Source organism: Suncus etruscus, chromosome 16 (genome assembly GCF_024139225.1).
Source record: "Suncus etruscus isolate mSunEtr1 chromosome 16, mSunEtr1.pri.cur, whole genome shotgun sequence".
In the NCBI taxonomy this organism is placed as follows: Eukaryota; Metazoa; Chordata; class Mammalia; order Eulipotyphla; family Soricidae; genus Suncus; species Suncus etruscus.
The window spans coordinates 73,120,527-73,136,462 of NC_064863.1; positions in this window are offsets into that span (position 1 = coordinate 73,120,527).

Here is a 15,936-nt window from a genome sequence, read left to right on the forward strand (position 1 = left end):
TTGATATTTTTGGATACTTTTTAAAATGAGATCAACTCCTTTCTCTTTCTCCTCTGTTTATTTATTTATTTATTTTTGTATAGAGGAATGCTACTTTGTGTGTGTGTGTGTGTGTGTGTGTGTGTGTGTGTGTGTGTATTGACTTTGTAGCCGGCCACTTTACTGTATTGGTTAATTATTTCTAGGAGTTTTACTGTGGACTCTTTCAGGCTTTTGATATATATCTTAATGAGCATTGTCTTCTGAGTCTAATATAATATAGCATTGCAATGTGAAACTAGGGCAACCTACCTTTATCTCCAAGTACCACCGTGGACAAAAAGATCAAGGTTTTATTATATACATACTAAGATTAAGACATTAAAACTTCTTATAGTAAGCACTGTAGTGGGAGTCCATGGCTCCCAAATACATTATGTACTCATTTCTGTGGATAAAAGCATTAGAACAGTATTATAGATACATGTAAAATAGCAGTTCATTGGACACCTGCTCAATCTAAACAGCTTTATTCATTGCTGAAGTTCTCTGTGAAGTATAAAAGAGAATACAGATGTTTGCGTTTTTCCTCTTCCACTCATTTTCTTTTCTTCTCCTTGCTGTACTCTGGGGCTAGTGGTATTCAGGACAACTACCAGTTACATATTATGTTGCTTTGTTCAGTTTTTCTAAATACCACATATAAACCACATATAAGTGATATCTTTCTATATTTATCCTTTTTCTGGCTTACTTCATTTAGCATAATATCTTCAAGTTCCATCTATGTTGCTACAAATTGCATGACAGCATCATTCCTTACAGCTATGTAGTATATATATATATATCATGAAGATGTGGTATATATATATATATATATATATATACCACATCTTCATGATTCAGTTCATCTGTTGTTGGGCAGATATTTAGGTTGATTCAAGTCTTAGCTATTATACTAAGTACTGAATAGCAATGTGCATACATTCTTTAGGATGAATGTTTTTCATCCTGGGAATAGATATCCAAAAGGGGGATTTCTGGGTCATATGGCAGTTCAATTTTGATGTTTAGTGAGAACCCTCTATACTTTTTTTCAGAGGGATTGGATCAGGTGACATTCCCACCAGCAATGTAGGAGAGTTTCTTAGGAGAAAGAATTTTTTTTTTTTTGGTATTTTTGGGCCACACCCGTTTGATGCTCAGAGGTTACTCCTGGCTAACCACTCAGAAATTGTCCCTGGCTTCGGGGGACCATATGGAACTCCGAGGGATTGAACCGCGGTCCTTCCTTGGCTAGTGCTTGCAAGGCAGACACCTTACCTCTAGTGCCACCTCTCCGGCCCCAAGAGAAAGAAATTTTGATATGAATATTGATTGTCCCTCTAGAAGAGCATGATCATAATCATGAAGCAGTTAATGAGACTGTTGGTGCAAGATAGGTGAAAGTAGAGCAATACTCACAGTAGAGCATTCATTCATCGATTAGTAGGCTATATGTGATTTCAGTTTCTGCCCATTTCTAGATGCAGTTTTAGTATACTCTAATTTTGTCATTTGAAAAATGAGAAAATAATAGTATATATGCTCTGTATATATATTATGTTTACACAAAATTGTCAATTAAAAGAGCTTAGACTACTGTCTTTGCAGTAAGTGATCAAAGTGTTATATATTATTATAATAATATAATTATACTGGATATGATATAAATGATATAAATGTATCATTTTATATATGATATATTATATTGGATATAATATAAATGAAGTTGGAAAGGTAGAAATTAGAATATATTAACTTAAAAACTATTTCAACAATGAACCAAACAGTTGTGAACTTTGTACCAGGCACTGATGTTGCATATGTACTGATGTTGCACAGAGATATTGAAATGCTAAAGAAACAAAAGGATAAGAGTTATGAGAATAGAGAGGATGAGTGGGAGTTAAGAGATGTCTAGAACAAGGCATACCAAAACTTAATGCCTGATTATATGTACAAAAAAAGTGTTTAATCTGAGCAAGAATAAAGTTTAATCAGGACTGGGATGATAGCACAGTGGTAGGGAGTTTGCCTTGCATGCTGCCAATCCGGGACGGACCCAATTTCAATCCCCACTATTCCATATGGTCCCCAAGCCTGCTAGGAGCAATTTCTGAGCTTACTCAGAAGTAACCCCTGAATGCCGCTGGGCGTGGTGCAAAAACCAAAACCAAACCTAAACCAAACCAAACCAAACCAAAACAAAAAAAGATTAAACAGAGATTTCAGATTCATTGATACCTCAAATAATATTTAATAAGTCTAGTGGAGGGGCTGAAGCAGTGGCTCGGAGTGGTAAGGAGTCTGTCTTGCTGGCGCTAGCCTAGGACGGACAGTGGTTTGATTCCTCGGCGTCCGATATGGTCTCCCAAACCAAAAGGAATTTCTGAGCGCATAGTCAGGAGTAACCCCTGAGCGTCACCGGTGTGGCCCCAAAAAACAAACAAGCAAAAAACAAACAAGAAGTCTAGTGGAGTACAATTTCAATGAAGAGGTTTCAGTAAATTAGGAAGAGAATAAGAGCTTAAGAAGAGGATAGAGTCAGAAGATAACAGAATTTCAAGTAGCAAATGTTAATAAGCATAAAAATGATCTCCAGTAAGACACTGGTCTAGAAATAAGTATGTTTTTTGTAAAACCATTGGTCCCAGCATCCACTTCATTAGAGAGCTTATCATATATGATTTGACAAAAGGGAGATTACATATTTATATTTATTTCACAATTTGGGGCAATATCATTAGAATGAGAGGAGGAAGAGAATGGATCAAAGTTTCAAAATAGCCCATGAACATAATGTCAGTGGGAACTAATTCAGGACAGGTTGAGAAATGGTGTTGAGAAAGCAGTCAAGATCAGAAAACATGAAAACACAGTGGCACCATTTTGTAGGTTTGTGTAATTCTCTCCAGCTGTGTTGGCAGTCTTAGTGTAGGCAGAAGGAAGATGGATTGTTGGAGGAATCTGGAGCTGGACATTGGCAGGGGGTATGTGCAGAAGGCAAAGAGTCAAGCAAATTGAAGGTGCTGACAAGAGAGAGGTTGAAATGATGCACCCTGGGGTCCTGGCCCAGCAGGGAAGGAAATGAGCCAGAGGGGGTTGATGGGCTATTAAAGATTGGAGGATCAAGGGGATGGAGGTCTCACTGAGGTCAAAATGCTGGTGAAAAATTGGAATAGGGTGTGAAAGAGTTGGGTCGCCTTCTCTCCATCCTAATTTCTGCATGAGTGTAATTAGTAAGTGTTGCTGTCAGGGCTCTTCCTGGTGTACATTTTAATGACCAAAACCATTTTATAAATGGGCACTAAATGTACTGTTAAAACAGTTCTGTTTTACTTTGGAGTATGCTGAACAAAACTGATCAGACTCAATTGACTATGAGATCAAATGGAGAAATTTAAAGAATGAACCTCCTACCCTCCAAGTCCATATCACATTTTGTTAATTGCATAAAGCCATTAAATAAATTAAGTTGCTGTGGGGTGGGTATCTGCATGCATTTCATGGAATTCTAATTTAGCAATTACTGTTTCTACTGCAAAATCAATAAAATATCAATCTGCAATCATGCACAAAAAAAAAAAGAAAAACAAACAAACAGGTCCAAAGTCTTCGAGATGGGGTTTTGATTCAGAAAATAATCTTAGTAAGCTAATTAAAAAGGACAATGTTCACTACTAGACTGTGACTGAAGTTTTTTTTGTATTGGTGGGAATATAGGATTCAAACAACCAAAATTATATTAAAGTTTATGCTAAATGTCTGTTGAAATCTATTCTTATCAACCAGTTAAGTTCCTTCAAAACTATTTTTATTTCTTCAATGTTTACTATGCCAATAGTAGCATATACAAATATATATACATATATCCCTTTGTCTTTTTTGCATAGGGGAATGCATGCTAATATGCATGCTAATAGAAGTTAATATATACTAATAAGTGCCTTGATTTGTTTCCCATTTAGCAATATATTTAGAGATATTATTCTGTCATTTTATAGATTTTTTTGTTTTTGTTTTTGCTTTTTGGGTTGTGACTTGAAGTGCTCTATGCTCATCCTGGTGGCATTTGGGAACCATTTGGAATGCTTGGGATTGAAACTTGATTGGCTGTGTTCAAAGCAGTGTACCTGCTTTAATAGCAACTTGGCCCCTTATTTTTAAAAAATATTATAATATACTATAGCATAAATGTGTTTAATCTTGTTTGAGTTACTATCTTTTTTCCCAATATGCCATAAAGTGGTTATTTTATATTGAATAAAATATAATTTATAGAGCTCATCATCATATATGATTTGACATGAGGGAGAATCACATAGCTATATTTATTTTATGATGTTGACCCAATTGAATATTTAGAGAAAAATCTTACATATATTGTAGTTGAGTTAAAGTATAAGTGCATTTCTAATTTGGGTTGTTCTTGTCAGATTTCATTCTAAAAGAAATGCCCTCCACGATGTGAAAGTACTTTTTAAACAGAGAAGAACAGAAATATGTTGCTACCAAATTTATTAATTAACAGAAACCTTTGAAACTCAAAGACAGGTGATTTTGGCAGGACATTTGTGAAATATGAACAGCAAACAGGTAGACACAGGGTGTAAAAATGCTATATCATACAGCATAACATGCTGTATCATCAAATCTGACACTTGTAGTGTACTTTTTTTAAGTTACGAAGTATCTCAACATTAATATATGTTATATGTTTGTTGAGTTTCTACTGTATGTTTGCCAAGTGAGTGATAAGAGTATTACTTCTTTCTGTCACATATAAGGAGGTCTTTGACATTTGCTTGCTTGTGAGAATTATGAGAAATTTGGAAATTTGACATCACTTATATTTCAAGTGTAAATTGAAAGAACACATTTTTACACTAATTTTTAATTTTATACTTTAAAATCTTTTAAATTGTTGTTTATCCTTTAAAATTCATTCAATTGACTCTAAATTCTAATTTTTATTTGTCATTATCTATTTTATAAATTATACATCTAAATTATACAATAAACTCTCCTTTGGCTGGCTAGACTTTTCTTTTATAGTATTCATTGAGTTTTTGTTGTCATATTTTTATTTCATATTTCCTAGAGAATTTTATCTTTGGCGATATATTTTATGCTTGAAAGTCTGAGATCATTGTCTCATAATTTTGTTATAAAATATGTATCATATTATATTTTAAATTTCCCCTGTAGCTATCAATGTAAAATATAATTTCTGCATTATGATTATTCAAAAGATAGTCCAAAAACATAGCTATTTTATACATTTTATAAATAAAAACTCAGCATCTATTGAATGTATTTAAAAATTAATGGTGCTGAATATTTCTATTTGGCAAGAGATGATTCAGAATCATTTCTATTCTGAGTTTTAGTTTTATAACTAAAAACATCCAAACGTTGGTGAGATGATGGAAGGATGTTACATCGATATTAGTTAATTATTTGAAATTTTAACATAATTTCAAACCAATAACAGAAATTATTTTGAATGATTTAAAGTAATCATTAACTGTTCACTCAATTTGGTCTTCCTTCATTATGTCTGAGAAATGTCTGAGGAACAATAGATATATAAAGTAACTGTAAGTATCACTAATCCTTTTTATAGAGGTAATGTAAATGGCAATTTATTAAATTTATATGTAATTTAAGAGTCTGTAATCTTACACCGTACACTTTCTGTTTTTGTTTTGTCTGGGGGACACACTCACTGGTGTTCAGGGCTTACTCCTAGCTGGGCACTGAGAGAAACTCCCGGCCTTCACTTGTAAGGCAAGCCCCCTACCTTCTGTTCTAGGTCTGTGTCCACACAATTGTACAATGTACGTTGATGTTTACCCACAGTGTCTTAGCTAATATTTGACTCAGAAATTGGTTCCCTTTTAGTTTCTTTAAGTATGCAGTGACCGCTCGCCACTGGGCCCCACAAACCCACTCATTATTCCTTTCCGTGCCAGTCCAGCTGAGAGCTCAATTCTGGATGCTCATAAGCACTGGCTGCCTGCAGCCAAGCCATTTGGTGCTTGGCCTGTGAATTTGCCCCTTCTCTGGAAAGCTGAGAGAGCACCCTCTTTTGGTACATGAAGTACATTCCAAGGTCAGCAAGCCTTTCAAGCTCCAAAAAGAAAGCGGCTATATTAAGGGGGGGAGGACTTCTTGTTAAGATAATAAGCCTTATGCAAGGCCACTTTTTAAGAATGGAGGTCAACTGGAGGGTTAACAGGAAAAGTCAGATGCCCCACATGTGCTGTTGACCTTGAGTTTTATAAAATATATACAGACGATAGACCCTATTGAATTATTTTACCTTTTAGAACACTTCAACTCTAATACTGTTGAAATAAATGAAGTCAATTGCTATTATTAGAAGTCAAGTGTCTCACCTTTTACAGGTGTTGAGTTTAGTAGGAATATGCATTTCTCAGAAGGCTCATTAAACTTATCACTGCTGTTGGTTAAAGTAAAAATTTCTTTGGAGTCTCATTCGCTTCCAAGCATCAACTGTTGCGCAGTCATAGGGGAGAACGCCTCGGTCTATTTCCTTGTTTTGAATAAATTGTGGTATTAAATTCACAGCCTTCCTTCATCAGAAAGGGAAAATGATTTGACCCTCACATTCCTTCTAGCTGAACTCAAACTTTGGAGACACACTTCAAAGCTCTGTAAATAATATGAGTAACATTTTGGACCCTTCTGAGCTGGGAGGGAAATTCCCTTTCTGAAGAACACCCAAGTCTTTAAAAAGAAACGGTCAGGTTTAAATATCTCACTGTTTTTCTTGTTTGAGGCTCCATGCTGAGGATTTTATTTTCCTTTGCAAAGCTTATGCTGCTGGAACCCTTTTCTCAGAGGTCGGCTGGTGGTGGTGCGCAGGGCGGCTGGCAGGTTCTCAGGAGCAAGTTTATTTGTAGTGTAGCTGGGGGTGGCTTAAAGATTCCATTATGATTTGGGAGGCTCCCCAAGTTTGGAGTATCAATGGCACTTCAAAGGGCTAGAAGTAGTAGCTGGCCTTTTCCTAAGGGCCCAGAATAAAATAAAATAAAATAATGCACCAAAAAGATATTTTTCAAAATAGCAGCATTTTCTTCCAGGGCTCTGATCCTCAAGTGGGCACCTTGGGGCTTCATAAATACCTTTTCTCTTTCTGGGCACAGATTTTCATGGATAATGTGAAAATCCCCTGAAGCCTGCTAGATTTCAATCTGAAACATAACATTAGATACTTCCCCAGGCTGCCACATAGCCACAAACTCATTAACCTAAACCCCTCCCCAAAAGGGTAAGCATAGAAAAAAGGTAGGTCAAAGTGTTTAACCTAATTTATTTCCCAAAGGCCAGCACCATATTAATATTTAGCACCCCGCATTTCTCTGGATCTTCTAAAAATGGGGGAAGGGGAATATTTTTTCTTTTTCTTCTTTATTTTAATTTAAAATGATCCTTTTTATTTAAAATTTTTTTAAACATTTTATTTTTGAAAAATGTAAAAGAAATGTCAGTTTCAGTGTGCAGAGACTCTTTTATCTTGTTTAAACCCTCAATCCTGGAGTGAATGAAGATTTTACACAAGAAAGCAGGTGGTTAATAAATATAGATACATGAATATAGAAATAAAGAATAAAGTTATGGAGAGAAACGAGCTCAACCTGACTTGTTCCTCAGTGAACGATTTACTTATTCAGATGAGATGCCACAAGGTGGTTCTTTAATGTTTGTATTCAGAAACTTCATGTGGCTTTTACTCTTACTACAGAGCTGCTTCATTCTCGACCCACTACCCAGCAGTGGTGACTTCTGCTAATCTGGAGATTTCTTAGTTCAGAAAAGGTTTTCTTCTCTTCCACTGTGCTGTTTTCATCTCCTAAAACAATAATTTTCACATGGATGTTATCTCTTCTCTATATCTACTGAATTTTTCACTATTTTCATCAATTGTCTTCCATTTTTAGTTACTTATATTTTAAAAAACCTCCCCACTCAAGCTATCAAGTATTTTCTAACTCTCCTCCTTTTCTCGCTCTTTTTAAAATATTTTTATTTAAGCACCATGATGACAAATATGCTTATAGTTGGGTTTTAGTTATAAAAAAGAATACCCTTTCACCCCAGTGAAGCATTCTCACCAGCAATGCCCCAAATTCCTTCTCACCCACCCCTGTCTGTATTCGAGGTAGACATTCAATTTCTCTCACTACCATTGTCATGATAGTTGTCAGTGTAGTTATTTTTCTAACTGGACTCACCACTCTTTGTGGTAAGCTTTATATTGTGGGCTGGTCCTTCCTTCCCTCATCTCTATTGTCTCTGGGTATCATCACAATACTGTCTTTTATTTTTCTTAAAAACCATACATGAGATATTATGTCTATCTCTCTTCCCATGATTTATTTCACTCAGCATAATAGTTTCCATGTTCATCCGTGTGTAGAAAAATTTCATAACTTCTTCTTTTTTTATTTTGTTTTTGGTTTCTGGGTCACACCCGGCAGGATGTTACTCCTGGCTCTATGCTCAGAAATTGCTCATGGCAGGCTCAGGGGACCATATGGGATACCAGGATTCGAAGCATCATCCTTCTGCAAGCAAGGTAAACACCCTACCTCCATGCTATCTCTCTGGCCCTCATGACTTCATTTTTAATGATAGCCACATAGTATATTGTGTAGATAGGCCACAGTTTCTTAGCCACTCATCTGTTGTCAGGCATCTGGGTTGTTTCCAGATTTTGGCTATTGTGGAGGTGATGGCTATCTCATGGAACAGAGGAGAGTCATTTAAAACTGTCTCTCATTTGCAAAGCACAGGGCAGAAAATGCCCTCAGTAGATCTCTGCTGAACCCTCAGGAGCTCTTCTAGGTAGGGTGTTTATGGCCACCTCATAGAGCAAGAGAGGCCTTTTTTTTTTGGAGGACTTTTTTCTTTCAAGTCTTTACTATGTTATTCTGACTACAGATAGGTAAGAAAAACAAATCATAAAACCAAATTCCTTGTTCTTTTATTTTGACATATGATTATATTGAAGTAGTAATAGGATGACATTTAATATTAAATAGTCATCTCCAATTGCCACTGTAAAATAGATTTTGCAGTCCTATTCCTAGAAAAAATAAAAGACATAGTGACTTTCCTCAGTTTCTGCAACATACCTTAGTGGTCATTGGCTTGATATATACCTCTGTGGTCACCTTCTTTATCCCCTGTATGTGTTTTTCTAACTCTTGACCATGGGATGAGCCACCATGTTCTTCCCTTTGAAGAAAGTTTTACATGTTTCCAAAGCAACACAGGAAAGTGGAAAATGATTAACCACCATTAGAATCACCCAAAGCTTGGGTGATCACTTTTTGACTTTTCTCTCTCTGCCACTTTCTGCAGCCACACCTCTAGACCTCCCAACAACCCCCCCCCCTTGCAGCTTCATATTGCTTAGAATTAGTGGTGCTCTTGCTTAGGCAAGACATATATTAAAATTAAAATTGAGTGTAAACACTCCCAGAAACTGGATAGCCTCCTTTGTTTTGTTTATATTAATCAGTATTTTATTATCCATGTTTATTGAGGTAAAACACTTTTTCTTTTTATTTCACACATAAGAAAGATCATTCTATGTCTGTCCCTTTCCACTTGACTAATACGACTCAGTTTAATACCCTCCAGTTCCATCAGAGTAGTGGCAAATTGCTTGAAAATTTTATTTTTCCTTCTAGTTGAATGGTATTTCAATTTATGAATGTATCACAATTTCTTTATCCAGTCACCTATTCTTAGGCACTGGTATTGTTTTCAGATCTTGGTTGTTGTGACTAGTGATATTAATATAGTGGCAAAATTTCTTTTCAAAATAATATTTTTGGGCCCGTGGAGTCTATGGCAAGAAGAGGAATTTCTGGACTGTAGGAAAGTTGGAAGTGTCAATGTTGTTTTTAAAGGAAACTGAACAAGTTATTGTTCCCACCAATAGAAAAAGATCGCTCTCTTTTACCCAAATGTAAGCCAACCTGATAGTTTCAATTGTTTCTTTTGAATACCTATTTCAACGGTATGAAGTAATATTTTGTCATTCTTATTTGTATTTACCTCATAATAATTCATGGGAAAATTTTCTTATATTTGTTGGTCTTTTTTTTTTTTTTTTTTTTTTATCTTTGGGCAACAGCTGGTGATGCTCAGGGGTTACTCCTGCTATGTGATCAGAAATCGCTCCTGTTTTGGGGACCATCTGGGACCCCTGGGGATTGAACTGTGGTCTGTCCTGAGTCAGCCACATGCAAGGCAAATGCCCTACCACTGTGCCATCACTCCAGCTCCTTGTTGGTCATTTTTATATTTTCTTTAAGGAACTATCATCTCTTTTTTCAGATCATCTTTAAATGAGACTCCTTTGTGTTTTCATTCATTTATGTTATTTGTCTCCTGTCTGCACTGCTTCTGGTCCAAAATCTCACCTTGGCTGACCACAATAGAATCCTTCAGGTTATAGTCTGTATTCCATTTTTCTGGTAAAGTTTCTTGACTTATCTAGGTATTCCCTTGGTATACGGTATCTGCCTGTTGTTGCTGTTTTGTGTCTCCTTATTTAGGTAAACTTACTGTAGTCAAGGCTCTATAAAGACAAAAAATGCATCTAATTGTTCTCTTATCAATTATAGAATGTCTATCATAAAATTTGGAACATAGAAGCACATAATATTTTTGTATTTATTTCACGAATTAGTTAACAGAAGTCTATACATTATTCTAAATTTTTAAATGGCAAAAATCGCTATTTTGATATTTTAAACTTGTAAAAACCTGAAAGAATAGAAAAATGAACCATATAACCTTTAATTAGATTAATAATTGTATCTATTTTTTACTTGTCTATTTCTCTAGAAAAAATATATATTCTTTGTTAAATTATTGGGAACTTGCTGATGATAGTGTACATCAAAAATCACAGCATAAAACCTAAAAAAGTTATAGCTTTTTGAAGCATAATTGAAATAATATATTGTATCTTTAATAAATGTAATGTAGTGAGTTCCAACATATGCATAAACTTGCGAAATAATCAATTCAATCATAGTAAGCATGTCCATCATCTGCAAGATATTTCTTGTTCATACTATATGTGTATATTAAGAACACTTAATACAAAATGATTCAAATTTAATTGTTCAATACAATTAAATAAAACTAATTGCTGCTAGCTTAGTCAACTACAGATCTAAGACTTGTCATAACTAATAAGCTCATTGAACAGTTTTTTATTCATCCTGCCTTACTCTAGCCTCTGGCAAATAGGTTTCTTGTTTCCATGAATCATATTTTCTGGATTTTTAAGTGACAACACACAGTATTTCTTGCCCAGTTATTGACTTATTTTATTTGGCATTAACATTTTTCAGGACCATTGATTTTGTCCCAAATGACAAAATTTGGGGACATATTTTTAGTTTTTGAGTTGGTGCTCGGGGCTTGTGCTAAAGATACTACAGGTAGAGCTCTGGAAATCATTTTGTTTTGGCAATAAACCTATGTCAGCTGTGTCCAAGGCAAACCACTTACATGTTGTACTATCTCTCCAGCCATGGTTTTCTTCTATTTTAAGATTGACAATATTCCATTAATATCTATTCCACTTTCCATTTCTCTAATGATGTTGTGAACATTTAAATTTCAGAACCCTATTTAAATGAAGCCAGGAAGCCAGAAATAGAGTGTCAATGCAGGTATTAATCAGCAAATCAGAGAAATCAATATGCCTTGCATCACTCAGGGGAAATGAAGTTCTTTCTCTCTTTGGAAAAATTGAGTAGAGGTTCTTTCAATGGTTATACAGGGGATTGCAAATCTGTGTTTTTGAAAAATGCACATAAATCTTGCCATGAATATTCTCTTCAATCTTCTTTCTTTTCTACTGTTAGTTTCCAAATAACTGTCTTAATGATTGGAATCACTGCTGTTTTTGTTTGAGGTCAACAATAGATATCTAAGGAGTTGCCATATTAGAATTATTGTGAATAAGGCTGCGATGACTTGGTGAATAATTCTTGGTGATATCGAGATACTGTTTTCAAACAGGTTTTTTTTTTAAAATTTTTATTGTGGTCGAAGTGAATTACAATTCTTTCACAGTAATATTTGAGTCATATAGTGACAATGAGTGAGGGGCATTCCCACCACCAGTATTGTCCTCCCTTCACCCCTGTTCCCAGCATGCATCCCACATCACCCTCCTTTATCCCCGTAATGCTAGTGCAACTGTTTCCCCCTTGTACAGTTTGTTGTAGATTGGGTACCTATTCTATTGTCATTGACTTTGAATTTGATATTTATGTCTGATCAGCTTTTATTTCCACCAAATGAACATTCGACTGTCTTGTCTTGGTACCATCAGGGGAAGAAAAAATGAGGCATGAAAAAGAGAAAAACTAAGAGGAGTTCATCTAGGTGTTATAAATATCAATTTAGAAGAAGGAAGAAAAAAAAAGGAAAAGGTATAAAACAAAACAAATCAGAAATAAAAAATAATAAGGAAGTATCAACAGAATTACAAAAAGAATAAACAAAAAGCCAAAATCATCAGCTATGGAAAACAAAACAAAACAAAACAAACCAGACCAGCAACTTCTTAAAGAAAGGGTTGTGTTTTCTTCTTCTTCTTCTTCTTCTTCTTCTTCTTCTTCTTCTTCTTCTTCTTCTTCTTCTTCTTCTTCTTCTTCTTCTTCTTCTTCTTCTTCTTCTTCTTCTTCTTCTTCTTCTTCTTCTTCTTCTTCTTCTTCTTCTTCTTCTTCTTCTTCTTCTTCTTCTTCTTCTTCTTCTTCTTCTTCTTCTTCTTCTTCTTCTTCTTCTTCTTCTTCTTCTTCTTCTTCTTCTTCTTCTTCTTCTTCTTCTTCTTCTTCTTCTTCTTCTTCTTCTTCTTCTTCTTCTTCTTCTTCTTCTGCATAGGCACTTTGATTTATTGGGGGAAATTATAGCAGGAATTCCCTTGGCCTAAGAGATATAGGATTTCACCTCCCTTGAGGCATACTGCCATGGGAACAACTACAGGCTTTATGCTCACACATTTACACAGCCCAAGGTCTTTTAATGGTGCCAGGAAACTTTCCACTGAGATGTGGGTGATGACATTCTGCCTCTGCAGCTGGAGATCTTATTTGCTTAGGTCATAGGATGAAGTCTAAGAGAGAGTTTTTCTTTATGGTTCTAGGAATTCTGTCCCATCACTGTTGTTGTAGTCAGTCCTCTGTAATTCGTGGTTTTGATTATTGTTCAGAACCTAGAACAGAGCCTAGGGTATAGTCTCTCAATCAGTTATTCTTTTTTAAATTAAAAATATATACTTTATTTAAATACCAATGTTTACAAAGTTGTTTATACTATAGTTGTTTATAGTATTCAATATTCCAACACCAATTACACAAGTGTAATATTCCTTTCACCAATGCCCTCAGTTTTCCACCCCTTAGCAGACACAAACTAATATATCTTATATTGCTTGTTACAACAAAATGGCAAAGTAGCAAAAAATACTTCAGTAAAAAAATTTTTGTGAAAATGATTGTATCTCACAATGGAGGCATTAAAATGTTTGTCTGAGGATTTATTAAGCTATTTTTTGGGGGTCACACCCAGCAGCACTCAGGGGTTACTCCTGGCTCTATGCTCAGAAATCACTCCTGGCAGGCTCAGGGGACCATATGGGATGTCAGGATTTGAACCACTGTCCTTCTGCATGCAAGGCAAATGCCCTATGTTTATGCTATCTCTCTGGCCCTATTAAGCTATTTATTGCTTGCTAAGTCTTCTTCATTATTGTTTTGTTTATTGAGCATAGGTAGCTTCTACACTATACCCAGTAATTTTGTGTTGTCCTGCTAGACTGTCAATATTGTGGAACTTGGTGGTGTTTTATGTGGTCCTGTAGTTCAGGATCTTAATGATCTGTAAAACAGAGCTGATTAGTTTACATCAGGGGTCTTCATACATTTTAAACGGGGGGCCAGTTCACTGTCCCTCAGATCATTGGAGGGTCTCACTATAGTAAAAACAAAACTTATGAATGAATTCTTATGCACACTGCATATATCTTATTTTGCAATGAAGAAACAAAACAGATACAAATACAATATGTGGCCTGCAGGCCATAGTTTGAGGACCACTGGTTTTACATGATGGCATCTGTGTGATGTGGGTGTGACTGCTGAAGTATCTGATAGTATAGAACTTGGAGAGGCTCCCTGCTCCACTCCAAAAGGACCCTGGGGTTTCAACTTGAAAACCAGTATACCAAATTTTTTCATCAGGGGGCTGGAGCAATAACACAGCAGTAGGGTGTTTGCCTTGAATTTGGCTGGCCCAGGATGGACCTGGGTTAGATCCCCAGTATCCCATATCCCCTGAACCAAGAGTGATTACTGAGCACATAGCCAGGAGTAACCCTTGAGTGTCACCAGGTCTGGTCCAAAAACAACAAAAGTTTTCATCAGCTTGGCATTTCTGTAGGAATTAATTATAAATAGAGAATTTAGGCAGTTGACATGGCAGTGGCCATGAGGTGTGGGTATAGTGGCAGGATGATTCAATTTTTTTGGTATATATTCTCAAGTGAGATTGCTGGATTATAAATTGGTTCTATTCTTAAATTTTTAAGGGAGGCTGGAGCGATATTACAGTGGGTAGAGTGCTTGTTTCGCATAAAATTGACCTAGATTTGATCATGGGCATCCTATATGTTTTTCCAAGTCTGCTAAGAGTGATCCAGAGCACAGCACCAGGAGTAAGCCTTGAGCATAGCTAGGTGTGGCCCCCAAACAAACATAAAATGGTTTAAAAGGAAAATTCACAGTTTCCATAATGATTGCATCATTACATGTTCCAACAGTGTAGTTTCTATTACCTCCATATTCTTGTTAGGATATTTGCCATCTTATTTTTTCAATAACAGCTATCAACAAGTATGAGGTGACATTTCATTGTGATTTTTGTCTTGCATTTTCCTGATATTTAGTGACGAAGGACTTTGTTTCATATATCTTTGGATATATCAATATCCAAATCACAATTCTTTTGCTCAATTTTATCTGTGAATTCATTTATTTTAGTAGTGTCAGAAATCAAACTTGGCATTTCACACAAAGAAGACAAATGCTCTACCACTCTACTATATCCCCAAAACTTTTACTCATTTTTAAATCAAGTTTTTTGAGTTTCTTTTGCTATTGAGACTTAGGAGTTTTATTTTAACATGTTGCATATTAATCTATAAGACATATGATTTGCCTTTTCATTGTATTGATTGCTTCCTTTACTGTGCACAAGATTCTTAGTTTGAATTATTGATTTTTTTGCTCTTGTTGTCTGTTTTCACATTAGTCTCTAAATAAGAATTGAAAATGTATTCTTCAATGAACATCTATTATTTTCATGCCTAGGTAAATTAATTACATGCTGTAATTTACTATCCAGTGTGTATTTAAATTTTTATAATATGTCTTTTAAAACTGAAGGTGAAATTTATAAATCTACAAAACATAAAATTAACTGTTTTAAAGTGTATATTAAGGAGTTTTATAATTTTATGTAACTATTACTCCTTTCACATTTTAAATAGCTCCATCCTATTTGGCAGTGCCTTCCCATTTAAACATCAATCATTAAAACAGATATTTTACCTTTTCTTTTATAAATTTACCTATTTTGGTTACTTTATATTTTAGAAGAAGGCACTTAAATTAAAATTAAGAACCATTTGCATGGAATGCAACATTAACCTCAAAGCTGACGTATAGTCAAGAGGCACATAAAAATGCTTATGAAGTCAGAAATCAAAGAAATAAATACAAATATGGAATGATTTTACTCACTTGTCAAATATGAATAAACAAAGTAAAGGAACAGAGAAATCAAAATCAA